The sequence below is a fragment of the Odocoileus virginianus genome, chromosome 27 (assembly GCF_023699985.2).
Source record: "Odocoileus virginianus isolate 20LAN1187 ecotype Illinois chromosome 27, Ovbor_1.2, whole genome shotgun sequence".
NCBI classification, from domain to species: domain Eukaryota; kingdom Metazoa; phylum Chordata; class Mammalia; order Artiodactyla; family Cervidae; genus Odocoileus; species Odocoileus virginianus.
Window position 1 is genome coordinate 10,135,134 of NC_069700.1, and position 14,374 is coordinate 10,149,507.

Sequence of the window (14,374 nt, forward strand, 5' to 3'; positions counted from 1 at the left end):
ATATATAATTATATATATATTACATAATATATACTTATATATACTACTACTTATCTACTATGTATAATACTTATACTACTTTGTATTGTCAACTTTTTTCTTTTTTTAATTTTTTAAAAAATGTGGATCATGTTGAAAGTCTTTATTGAATTTTTAAATTCACTGGACTTTATTGAATTTTTAAAGTCTTTAATGAATCCCCAGCCAGGGATTGATCCCATATGCTTTGTGACCAAAAAGTCAAAACACTTAAAAAAAAAAGAGGAAGCAGTACTGTAACAAATTCAATAAAGACTTTAAACATGATCCACATTTAAAAAGAAAAAAAAGTGAAGATCCAAGTAGATAAGTACTATAATAATCCAGAGGGAAGGTCAAGTGGGAGTTTAGCTCCCCAACCAGGGATTGAGGTCTTCCCTGGTGGCTGGTAAAGAATCCATCTGCCTACAATGCAGCAGACCTGGGTTCAGTCCCTGGGTTGGGAAGATCCCCTGGAGAAGGGAATGGCTACCCACTCTAGTATTCTGGCCTGGAGAATTCCATGGGCTATATAGTCCATGAGGTTGCAAAGAGTTGGACACAACTGAGTGACCTTCACTTTCACTTTCAACTAGAGATTGAACTCACACCCCCTGCATTGAAAGGTGAAGTCTTAACCACTGGACTGCCAGGGAAGTCCTTGTATCTTCACTTTGAATATCTAATAGCTATCAAAACTGAGATGGTCAGAAAAGAGAATTTTTGTGCGTCCCAATCAAATTTTTCCTTTCCTAATCTTCTTCTTCGCAGTTAATGACATTTCTGTCCACCCAATAATATAGGCTAGAATATTAGCAGTCATTCTTATTTCCTATCTTTCTTCCGTTCTTATATCCAATTTCTTGTTGGCTCCCACTCCAAATTAAATCATGACTTCAGCCACTTTCCCTGACCTCCATTGCTGTTACTCCAGGCTGTTTTCATCAACGCTTCACTTAGTTCACTGCAATCGCCTGCTTGCTGGATTCCCTTGACCGTTTTGGTCCATTCACATTCACCACAAAGTAGCCGGAGTGATCTGTTATTTTTATTATCAAACAGCAATGTATTGGGTTGGCCAAAATGTTCATTTGGATTTTTCCAACCCAAACGAACATTTTGGTCAACCCAGTATATAAAAATGTATAAATGAATATATACATCCATAAAATTTAAGTGAAATGAAACTTACAAATTTTAATTATTTTGTTTTATAAGCTTTATTCCTAACATAATATATCGGTAGAACACTAACATAACATCAGAACATTTTCTCACGCCTCTTTATAGTCAGTCCGTGTCCCCTATCTCCAGCCATAGTGATGTAAAAAAATTTGTTCAGATTTTTTCCTCCTTAGATAAATTTAGCTTGTTGTAGAATTTCATATACATAGAATCAATTGTGTTCTTTTGTGTGTATCTTATTTCACTTAGCATAGTGTTTTTGAGATTTATTCACGTTGTTAGATATATCAATAGTTTGTTCCTTTTTATTGCTAGCTAGTACTCTATTGTATACATATACCACAATTTTCTTATCCATTCTTGGGTTAATGAACATTTGGGCTGTTTCCAGTTTAAGGTTATTAGAAATAAAGCTTCTGTGAGCATTTCCATACAAATCAATTTTCGGACATATATTTTCATTTCTGTTGGGTAAAGACCTCAGTAGTGGAATTGCTGGGCTATAAGGTAGGATTATGCTAGGCTTTATAAGGAACAGTCAGATCATCTTTCAAAACTGTTATACTATTTTATACTCCCAGCAACAAAGTATGGGAGTACCTGCTTTCTCTTTCTGCACTGTGGTTTTATTTCTTCACTCTTTTAACATCCAGCATTTGGGGATGTGAGCTTTATATAGGCGTTCCCTACCTACTCCCAGGGCTTCCCTGGTGGCTCAGTGGTAAAGAATCTGCCTGCCTGCCAAGCAAGAGATGTGGGTTCGATCCCTGGGTGGGGAAAAATCCCCTGGAGAAAGAAATGGCAACCCACTCCAGTATTCTTGCCTGAGAAATCCCATGGACAGAGAAGCCTGGTGGGCTACAGTCCATGGGGTCACAGAAGAGTTGGCCACGACTTAGTGACTAAATGACAACACTCCTACCTTGACTGGACAGTAGACTTTATCTCCTCTATGCCCTGAGCATCAATCAAATTAGAGATTAAATTCACCAAAGTTAAGCATACACCCTTAGAATAAAAGCCAGTTTCAGGGATATACCAACTAGGATTCTGGTGTTATTTCATTTTGACATCTGCAAATCCCTTACTTATTTGCTAGATCTTGAAAGCATTAAACATATAAAATTATCCAGAATTTTTAGTTGTTTTTAATGAGAGAGATTCATTTCACATTTTAATTGGATTAGATTTCATTTGGGACATCTAGTCTGCCTTGGTGTCATAATTTGAAGTCTCCAGAATGCATTTTAAAAACTGTAAACATGGGTTACATCACATCTCTCCCATCCTAGTACTAACCAGGCCCAACCCTGCTTAGCTTCCAAGATCAGACGAGATCAGGCGCGTTCAGGGTGGTATGGCCGTAGACACATCTCTGATTAAAATTTTCCAACGGTTTCCTATGGCCCTTAGAACAAAACTGCAACTTCCTATTTGACCTTCAAGGCCCTGTGTTGTATGACCTGTGCTTACTCCTGTGATTTTCATCTTAAAACACTACACTTCTGCTACGTGGGCTTTCTTTCTGGTTCTGAGACACAGCCAACTTTCTCCATCTTAGGATATTGCTGATTCTTCCACCTGGCTGCCTCTTTCTTATCTTTAATATCTTTTCCTGACTTGGGCATTTGACGTAGCCTTCCTCCCTCCCAATCACTCTTTATCCCAACAGTCTTTTATTTTCTCTTAGCTCTATCACCATAAGAAATTATAGTATTTATTTGCTTGTTGTCTGTCTAGCCTTGTGTGTGCATGCTAAGTCGCTTCAGTCATGTCCAACTCTGTGCAACCCCATGGACTGTAGCTTGTAGGCTCCTCTGTCCGTGGGATTCTCCAGGCAAGACTACTGGAGTGGAGTACTCTTGCTATGCCCTCCTCCAGGCGATCTTCCCAACCCAGGGATCAATCCCATGTCTCTTATGTCTAACCTGCTTTGGCAGATGGGTTCTTTATCACTAGCACCACCTGGGAAGCCCTAGCCCTGTAAGAGAGTGTAGATTCCATGAGCACAGAGACTGTGTCTCTTGTTTTCCTGCTGTTTTCCCAGTGCCTAAAATTGTACTGATAACCTGGAAGCATTCAGTGAGGACTTGTTAAATGGAAGCAGAAATAAACACATTGTGCAGGGACTAACCTCTGTTTACAATAAATGTAGCCATGCTGGAATATGTAAATATTAAATTTCCATTTAAAAATGAAGCTGACTTTCTTTTATTTCTCCTTTACCTAGTGTTATTTGGATTCTTAAGAAATTTACTAGGGACTTCCTGGTGGCCCAGTGGTTAAGAATCCGCCTTTCAAGGCAGGGGACACAGGTTCAATCCCTGGTTCAGGGAGCTAAGATCCCACATGCTGTGGGGCAACTAAGCCAGTGCACTGCAACTGCTGAACACTCGAGTTCATTGGCCACAACTAGAGAGAAGCCCATGTGCTGCAACTAAGCCCCAGTGCATCCAAATAAATAAATTTTTTAAAAAATTTACTATATGTTATCTATGATTTACAGGGGCATTGTTATTTGTTGTATAAAGAAGATGCTAAAAAAAAGAGGGGGGGATTTCCTGGCAGTCTGGTGGTTAGAACTCTATGCTTCCACTGCTGGAGGCCTGGGTTCAATCCCTGGTTGGGGAACTAAGATCCCACAAGCCTTGTGGTGTGGAGGAAAAAACAAAACAAAAAAAATGGTTTTCAAAGGGTTGAGAACCGTTGTGTTAAGTTCTCATGTGCTGTGCTTAGTTGCTCAGTCAAGTCTCTCTGCAGCAGCCACACTCCTCTGTCGACGGGGATTCTCCAGGCAGTAACACCGGAGCCGGTTGTCCCAACCCAGGGACCGAACCCAGATCTCCTGCATTTCGGGTGGATTCTTTACCGTCTGAGCCACCAGAGAAGCCCTACGTGCTCATGATTGCCTGTCGTCTAAGGACCAGACCCATGTTTCTCTGTGTTCTACTGAACACTTTGCCCTCAGACACTGCATGGTATTCTAGATGTGTCCAAAGCAAATTTCATCATCTGGCTTCACAAAACTTTCTCTTTGTGCTTGGTTCCTGCGTGTTTCACTCTTGGTCACCATGTCCCTAACCCCACCATCATTTAATCAGCCATCTAGTGTTATTTTTGTACCTCTTCAAATTACTTATGGCTATTCTTTTCCATCCCCATTTCTGTGACTTAGTTCAGATGCTCTTCATCTTACCTGTAGAACCTTGAAACATTCTTCTTTTGCATCTTCTCGCCACCCTCTGTCTCTGTTATTCATAGACTATATAAATATCAGTCATATTATGGGCATGGAATAACAAAGAGGCTACTATGTATGACATTGACCATATTACAAAATTCACATTACACAGCGCTCTTTCTAAAGTTTCAAATCTGGTCATATCCCTGGCACCACATTGCCTGCCAAAGTAAATCCATTCCCCTCAGCATGGTTATACCACCCAGGCTCCATCTTAGTTCTTTAGCTTCTTCCCCAACTCCATCCATGCCCTATACTCCAGCCATACAGACCAGATCTGCAGTTCTCAAGACAAGTTCTTATGTTTCCTGAACAGACTTGTACATATTTGCTCAGCCAGAGTCATTCCCACCTCATCTCCTCTATCTTGCTGCCAGAATCTATAAACATCCTCCAAAACTTAGCTCAGCCTTCACTCCCACTGTGGAGTTTTTCGTCTCACTAGATTGGATTGCCTGGGTCTGAAAAAGCCTGAAATCTCCCATAAGTCCTTGAAGTATTACACTTCTGTGCTGTCCTGTAACTCCTCATAATATCCCCCAACTGTAATGCCAACTCCTCATAAAATCACGACCAGCCCCATGTTTATAAGAGACTAGACAATAAGAGATATATAACAAGCATTCCTTGAGTAGATTAATGAATCTTGCACTTGTATGGTATATTTCTTCTAAGGAATATCATTTTCGATCTCTAGTTTGTGAGCTAGAATTAATATTTCCCCATGGTACTTGAGATTTCTTTTATACGTCCTTAGAGTGGAATTTAATTAAACCATACTTAATATAATTACCGCATATCTGCCACAGGCAAAGCAATCTGGGCTTGAAAACAAACAAACAAAAGACAGAATCCATAGTGTTGTGAAGCTCACAGTTGTGAGGTCATGGTGGCATCATAGACTTTTGGACTTTAGTCAAAGTTCATTTTACAGGAGTGGAAAGTAAGTGAGGTGAAGTCTCAAAGACAGCTTGTAGCAGAATTAGACTAGAGCCAAAATTTCCAAGTAGGAAAAACACAACATAACACACACAGACACAGAAACACAGAGAGTAGAAGAGTGCTGTACGTGCAGGAAACATTTATATTTAGCCAGTAAATGACACCTATTTTATTTTTTTATTTTCAAAGATTTGCTTATTGTTTCTTATGTTTGGCTATGCTGGGTCTTCGTTGCTGCACACAGGGTTTCTCTAGTTGCCATGGTTGAGGGCTACTCTCCAGTTGCAGTGCACAGGCTTCTCTTGTTGGGGAGCACAGCCTCTAGAGTGCTTGAAGCTTCAGAAACTGCGGCACCTGGGCTCTAGAGCACAGGCTCAATAGTCGTAGTGCATGGGCTCAGTTGCTCCCCAGGAATCAAACCCGTGTCCCCTTCTTTGGCTGGCGGACTTCCAAACCGCTGAACCACCAGGGAAGTCCTGTTTTTATTTTTTAATTAATTTATTATTATTATTTTTTTTTTTTTTGCCACACTGTGTGGCATGTGGGATCTTAGTTCCCTGGCCAGGGAGTCAACCTGCGCTCCCTGCATTGTAAGTGCAGAGTCTTAACCACTTGACTGCCAGGGAAGCCCCATGACACCTTTTTAAAAATTGGAAACACTAATAAAGTGATGAGATCGTTCGCAGCCTCAGACAAGTCAGTTAGGCTCTGTGCCTCACTTTCTGTCATTTATAAAGCAGGGGTAATAATGGCTGCCATCTGGAGTATTGAGGGAATTATAAATGTTGCAGATGAAATACTCTATCAGCTAGGCATGCTTTGGCTGTGAGCAGCATAAAACCCAGTAATACCTGAAGAAGGAAATGGCAACCCACTCCAGTATTTTTGCCTGGGAAATTCCCTGGACAAAGGAGCCTGGTGGGCTCCATGGAGTCGCAAAGAGTCAGATGTGACTGAGCGACTAAACACATTGAGGACTAGGAAATACAAGATATATCACTAATATAACACTAATTTGTACATATTATCACTTATTAGAACATCTTTAGGATATGTCAGCTATCACTTTGTAGAATCATGTTATCATACTGAAATTATACTCAAAGAAGCCTAGGAAAAACAGTGGAAATGTTTAAAGTATATTTTCCCTATGAAAGAGTCTTCATAAATCTTACAGATTTCAAAGAATATAAAACATGAACTGGAAAACCCATGAAAAATATATAAAGTCTTTGGGTATAATTGGGGGCAGGAGGAGAAGGGGACGACAGAGGATGAGATGGCTGTTTGGCATCACCGACTCGGTGGACGTGGGTTTGGGTAGACTCCAGGAGTTGGTGATGGACAGGGAGGCCTGGCATGCTTTGATTCATCAGGTCACAAAGAGTTGGACATGACTGAGAGACTGAACTGATTGGGTATAATAATTATATCTCTCAACTAATTGATGTATTATATGTTGTATCACATACTTTTCACAAAATAAAACATGAGATTTAATGAATGTTTTTATTGTGGGAAAAAAAATCATAGCATCTTAAGCAAATAAGCATTTTTATAATATATATTAAAAGTCTGAATGGAGGAAGGTGCTGGCCTTAATCCAGTAGCATGAGTCTTTGAAAGTTTCTTGGCCTTTTCTTTATGTTGGTGGCCTCCTACTGATCATATGAGGGTTAAAGGGCCTGCCATCATGCCTACATTCCAGACTGGAATGACGGGGAAGGAGAAAGGTCCTGCTGGAACACCTGTCCCTTGTTATGGGGACAGCAAGTTCATCTAGAAACGCCCAGCAGAATTCTGCGTATAACAGTGCTATCCTGTCACCATCCGTAGCTAGACAAAACGCTACAAAAGCAGCGGTGTGACTTTTAAGCGTCTGGAGTAGAAATGTCAGGAGAAAGGGAATGGGGAGTAACTTTAAATTTTTTTTTAATTTATTTGGCTGTACTCGGTCTTAGTTGTGGCATGCAGAATCTTTTAGTTGTGGCTTCTTGTAGGATCTAGTTTCCTGACCAAGGATAGAACCCAGGCCCCTGCTTTGGGAGCATGTAGTGTTAGCCACCGGACCACTAGGCAAGTCCTGGAAATAGCTTTTCAGTAGCCAACGAACAAGACTTTTCACAGGCACCTACCGTAAGAGGCTTAAATGTTGTTCTTGTTGTTTAGTTGCTAAGTTGTATCTGACTCTTTGTGACTCCATGGTCTGTAGCCTGCCAGGCTTCTCCATCCATGGGATTTCCCAGGCAAGGACACTGACTGACTGATTGTGACACTTTTAAAGCTTAAGCTAAGAAAAACATTTCTTCCTGAAACAGTGGTGAAATATTGTTGTTTAGTTGCTAAGTCATGTCCAACTCTTTTGCCACCTCATGGACTGTAGCCCACCAGTCTCCTCTGTCCGTGGGATTTCCCAGGCAAGAATACTGGAGTCGGTTGCTTTCTCCAGGGTATCTTCCCCACCCAGAGATCAAACCCACATCTTCTGCATTGGTAGGTGGATTCTTTACCATTGAGCTACCTGGGAAGCCCCAAGAGGGTTAATGATGAGCAGTAGTTGAACTTTTAAATAAGTCTTTGAGGTTTGCTGTGAATTTTGCAGTCGTCTTGATATCTGCGTTCTTAAACAATGAACTTCTCATTACAAAGAGTAAACAAAGTATTGGCTCGTTTTGGTGTGTGGTCTGTGGCTTCACCACATATCTTACACATTTCTTGAGACTGCCTGGGATGGTCAGGATTTGGTGACTTGGGTCGTGAACGCCACTATTTTGTCATTAGCCTTCAATGTAAAGATCCAGTATTAAGCTGGTCTTTGTATCTATTTTTAATACCTTGGATTTGGAGGTAGAGGAAATTAGATGAAACACACCGAAGATTATGAAATAATGAAAATGTAAGTGGAAACATGCAGAATCAATGCATCCTTTATCATTCTTAACAGCTTAAATAAAATGACTGACTATTCCCAAAGTCAAAAATAATGCAGAATTTAATTGGCAAGGGTATTTTAAGGTTCTGTCTTTTTCTATTTTTCTCCCGCTTTGGTGAAGCTCTGAATTATGTTGCAGGCACTGAGCATCTTGAAATAGTAGTTACTAAGACAACGTCTTGAATTAAGAATTAATTGAATCTTTAAAAATTCTTCTATATGCGCATACAAACATACTGGTACTGTGCTTCTCATCTTGCTTTGGCACAACATCTTCCTAAGAAGAGATTATATTCTTTAAATTTTGAAAGTTAACATTTTCACACCTCCATAAGTAAGTAGAATCCTTTCCACATGATAGAGAATCTTCTTCCAAAAGGAAAGCTACTTGCTACACATAACGGAGTCATATTATATGACTCCATTTCCACCAAATTATGGTAAATAGCTGCTGTTATCTGAAAGTTGATTCCAGAGTTCCCATGATTACTTGTCAATGATACCTGGGCCTGTTGACTGTTTGCATTTCTTAATTTCTTGTTGTAAGCATGAGGTTCCTCCAACGTGGTAAATTATGGACGTTGAATTTGAGCTATGTAAGAGCTAGAAGACGCTCCTAATGATATGAACTAAGTATTCCAGCAGAATATTTCTGTTCTTTAGGGAAACATAAGTCTTCTTATAGTCCCAGAGTTTACAGGTAAAAGATACTGTCAAGGACACACGACTCAACCCATTTAATATTATTCATAGAGAATCAAAGTACTGATTAGCTAAGTCACTTTCCCAGCACTGTAAACTAGTGGCATAGGGAAAACAAAATCCCAGGTCTTCATAAGCTTGAACTGCTTCACACTGTTTTACAGAAATAATAATGGTCCTCTACCCATCTGCTTCATTCTCTACCTCCAGGTTGTGTCAACCACTGTAATAGGTGCTATGGATACAAAAGGGGTTGAGATGTGATCTTGCCCTTAAAGAGCTCATAATCTTTAGAATCTTTGAGAGGAATGAGAAAAATGGGAAGGCCCTGGTCTAAGTAAAATCATCTCTGCCCATATAAGAGAGGGAACAGTCACAGTGGTAGTCATTTAAATTAAATGAAGACTTTTCTCTTACTAATTCTGTCTGCTCTACAAAATCTGTCTTAAAAGGTTGTATAATGGCCTTGTGTCCAGCAGAATGAGAAAACAAATCTTGGCTTAGCCTTTTGTCTTTTTGCATCTCAGTGTCTTTGTCAATAAAGAAGGATGATGACAGTGCTTAACCCCAGACTTGTGACAGTTATAACACAGATCCTCTAGTGTGTGCATTACAGGAAGAACTTACTATAGACCAGATGGTCTTCAGAGAATCTGATTTTCTTCTTATATTTATGCAGTCCAGTTTTCATCTCTCAAACAATTTGCCCTTCAAGACTACAAGGAAAGTTTTCTCAATACCCTTCCTTTTATGCCTTCAGGATCTGGTGGCTCCCAAAGCTGTTGGCAATGCAAAGCTCTTAGAAATTTACAGAAGAGACTGTGGATTAGGGGTGAGAGTGGGAAGAGTTGAGTAGGATGTGTGGAGCGGGAACATGGGAAGAAAGTTGTAGGCAGCAGCCACTGCAGGCTCCCCTGCCATGATAGAAGTGTGGCTGCCAGTCCTCCTATCCAGGCCAACTCTAGAACAGTCAACTGAACTAAGCGCCTTCAGCCCCAGTGTTCAGGATTCCTGCTCCATTCTCATTTCTCACCCACTGCCATGTGAGTGTCAACAGGGGCTAGTTTAGCATGATTTAGGCAAATGTCATTCTCTACATTGGGAATAGTTAGAAATTTCTGAGGGTGTTTTTTTATTTTTATAAAATAAGGATGGTTTTCTTCATTGTAAAAAGAATATGTCATTTTTAAAAATTGGAAAGAAAAATGTTGAAATAGAAACACAATATTTTGAAATGTCATCATCTTCTAAACACAAGCATGGCAGTGAATTGCTGAGAAAAGATCTGATATATGAATAATCAGTATTTCACCAGGGCTTCCCTGGTGGCTCAGTGGTAAAGAACTCACCTGCCAATGCAGAAGACATGAGTTCGATCCCTGGGTGGGGAGGATCCCCTGGAGAAGGCAACCGACTCCAGTATTCTTGCCTGGGAAATCCCATGGACAGAAGAGACTGATGGGCTACAGTCCATGAGGTGGCAAAAGAGTTGGACATGACTTAGCAACTAAACAACATTTCACCACTGTTTCAGGAAGAAATGTTTTTCTTAGCTTAAGCTTTAAAGTGTCACAATCAGTCAGTCAGTTCAGTTACTCAGTCATGTCTGACTCTTTGCGACCCCATGGATTGCAGCACGCCAGGCTTCCCTGTCCATCACCAACTCCCGAAGCCTGCTCAAACAATAAATATATTCAGAGAATTCATTTGCATCATTTCAGGTATCTTGATTGGTATGTATATTATTATGTATATTAGTATAGTAAGTATATTTTATTCCCATAAATTTGGGAAATGTAAGTGAATATGTGTATGTCAAGGACACCTTTGATCTGTAATCATAATGAATTAATATCTAGTACTCTATGCTTTCTGGACATTATGAAATACAAAAATAAATGCCCTCAAAATGCTCAGAGTCTAGTTGGGGAAACAACCATTTCATTGCTGCCAGAAACTGACCTCATTGTCTTGCTAGCAGCTACTGACTGTGGTCCAAGATTCTAAAAAAAGACATCCCAACTCACAAGTCAGCTCCAAATTGCAGAAGAAATACAGTTGCACATTTACCACCAGTTCCCTTGTCTTCCTTTTCTATCTCCCGGTGCTACCTCATCTACTGTCTGTTCAAGGAGAAATGTGTTGCTGAGCCTTTGTTCTACTTACACATTAAAATGTAGGATTGAGGACATCCATTCACATGGGTCAGGACACTGGGCTTTAAAATTTTTAGATTATTCATAGAAATTTTTGCTCTGAGTTACCTGAATATCTATCTGCCTTAGTTCTTTAAAAGTATACTCGTAGGATAAGATTGAGTCATATTCAAAAGAATGTTTGTTTATCCACTTATCTGGTACACCAGAAAAGGGAGCCATATTTATACAAATCTGAGTTCCTTGGCAACTGCATCAGCTTTTCATTCTAGTTAACCAGCTGTGGATGGAGCTGTTAGAGTCCAAGGACTGAGCTAACACTCACATATTCACAGAAGGCCTAAATCTACAGCCAACCTGGCCTACAATCTCAATAGAATCAATGCTTCTGGCATTTATAAGATAATAAGCTCCCAGATTTGAAAGGGGCCCAAAATGTTATTTAATCTAAGTGCCATCCTGTCTATAACTTCACTGCTGAGCTCTGGACCAACCGCTGCATAAACATCTGCCAAATTCAATGAACTATTAAACTCAAAACTTTTTTCAACAGTGCATTAGCATGCTTGAGTTTAAACAGATGGTGAGATTTCCAAATAATAACAGTGTTTATGTTTCAACATTTTTTGTTCTCTGATTTTCTTAAAAGGACACATATTCTTTTTACCATGAAGAAAACCATTATTGTTTAATCCCATCTTTGGACAGTTTTTACCCTTAAAAATTCTTCCTTAGACTGAGACAAAAATCTCTCTTTTAATTCTCCCCATTAAAGATAGTTTACCTCTTGGTGCCTTATAGATCAAATCTAATTTCTTTCCCATATAACAACCTAGCAGCATTTTATCTTCTAAGTTTTTCTTTGAGGCTAAATTCTCCTTTTCTTTAATCAAACCTTGCATACACAGTGCCAAGTGATTTTGATTACTTGTCTCTAAATTTAAACTAGTTTTCATATATTGTTTTGAAAGTACTACTCTACGAGTAGATCATAGCCTTCCAGGGGTCACAGAATAGGTTGGGACTATGCCTTAACTTGAATTGATGCCTCACTTCTAGTAAGGCAATTCAAAATTGCGTGACTTGATTAATACACATAATATTTGAACTTGATACATTTTGAGTTATTGAAGACAAAAACTTCTGTGGCTTGTCCACATACACAGCTGTTGAACAAAGTCTCCTCCATCATGTTCATATATTTTAGAGTTTGGGGACCCAAATGTAAGACCTTAAATTTACGCTGCTAAATCTCATCTTATTTAATTCTGTCCCTTGGGTTAATCAGTCAGAGTATCCTGATTCTTCTCTCCAATATATCCTTTCTTTCAGCTTAGGGTCATATAAATATGTGATGAACCACATTGTTTATTCTCTTCCACAAGTAGATGACAAAAATGTTTAATGGATGCAAAGGACAGAATCCCAATGTAAATCTTGAAACCTATCACCAGGCTGACAGTGATCCATTGATCCACCTTTGATTACAGTCATTGAAGCAGTTACTCATCTTTGCCTCTAGCCCATAATCCACTCTTCATGAGGGATATATGTATCAGGAAGAACCTTGTCAAATGCCTTCCAGGAGCCAGAAGAAGAGAACTAAGATATACTGGCCACCTCTTGCCTTCAAGTAATTTATATTACCTCATTTAATTCATTTGGTTAATTAACAAATATTTATTGATCATGTATTATATTCCAGGTGCTATTCTAGGCTCTGGGGCTATATAACAAAACAAGATTTTTTTTTTTTTTAATTCCCATACATACAAGTATTATCCTCATTTTGCAGAGTAGGAAATTGAGGCCTCGAGAATTGAACCAATTCCCAAAGTGAACATATAATTTCCACCACTACACACACACACACACACATACACATAATGAGGTGTGGAAGAACACAGAGATAATTACAATCAGCAGTTGTTTCTGAGTGGCACAGAGACTTGGGGATTGGGAGGCTTCTTCTTTTTATTATTATAATAACATACCTTTTTTTCTGCTAAAAATATTCAGTTCAGTTATTACTTTTTCAATAAAAGTCTGGTTCATTATGGTTTTATTAGTGGCAGGGTGGGGGGATGGGGAAGGGTAATGGTGAAAGATTAGGGACATGAACTTAAATTCATTACCTAGAAGAATAAAGACAAATATAAGATATTCTAAATTACTTTGCTGGTATCTTCTGAATTAAATATAGTATTAATGTTCTCTTTGGGAACTGAGAGCACTAAACATCCTCAATCCTTATCCTCTTCTAAGCCATAACTTGGGGCCATGGCACAGTATATATTGGGCTTCCCTGATAGCTCAGTTGGTAAAGAATCCGCCTGCAATGCAGGAGACCCTGGTTTGATTCCTGGGTTGGGAAGATCCCCTGGAGAAGGGATAGGCTCCCCACTCCAGTATTCTTGGACTTCCCTTGTGGCTCAGCAGGTAAAGAATCCGCCTGCAATGCTGGAGACCTGGGTTCGGCCCCTGGGTTGGGAAGATCCCCTGGAGAAGGGAAAGGCTACCCACTCCAGTATTCTGGCCTGGAGAATTCCATGGACTATACAGTTGCAAAGAGTATCAGACACAATGGAGCAACTTTCACAGTATATATAAAAGCATATGTGTATCTTTTTTCTTCCCATGTAAGATAGGGGAACTTGCCACATACTTGCATTGTATAATCCTGCAGGAATGTACTATATCTGATTTAATACCAGCCTCCTATTGATGGACAGTTGCCTTTTTTCTAGCCTTCACAATTGAGAGCAATTATTTTAATTTAGTTACTTCAAAATATATAACATATACCAAGTGCCAAGCTGTATTCTAAGCAGTTTACAAAAGTGAGCTCATTTAATCTCTAAAATAACCCTTTGTGGTAGGCACTGATACTGTCATGTCTGCTCTACAGATGAGGAAACTGAGAATAGAGCAATGAAGTGATTTGTCCCTGGTCACACAGCTTAAAAGCAAGAGCCGGCATTCAAACCCAGGCTGTTCTGGCTAAGAATTCATCTTAACCTTTGATGGGCTTTGATTCCTCTTCATTGCTGCAACATAATTGTCTATTCCTGAAGTAGATTGGTTGCTAGGCATAAGGAATGAAGCATGCTTTTAGTAGCCAGCATTAGCATGTGGGAAAAAACTGAGAAGAGAAAAAATAGATGACAAAATGCATCTAGAGCCACTTTCATTCCACTC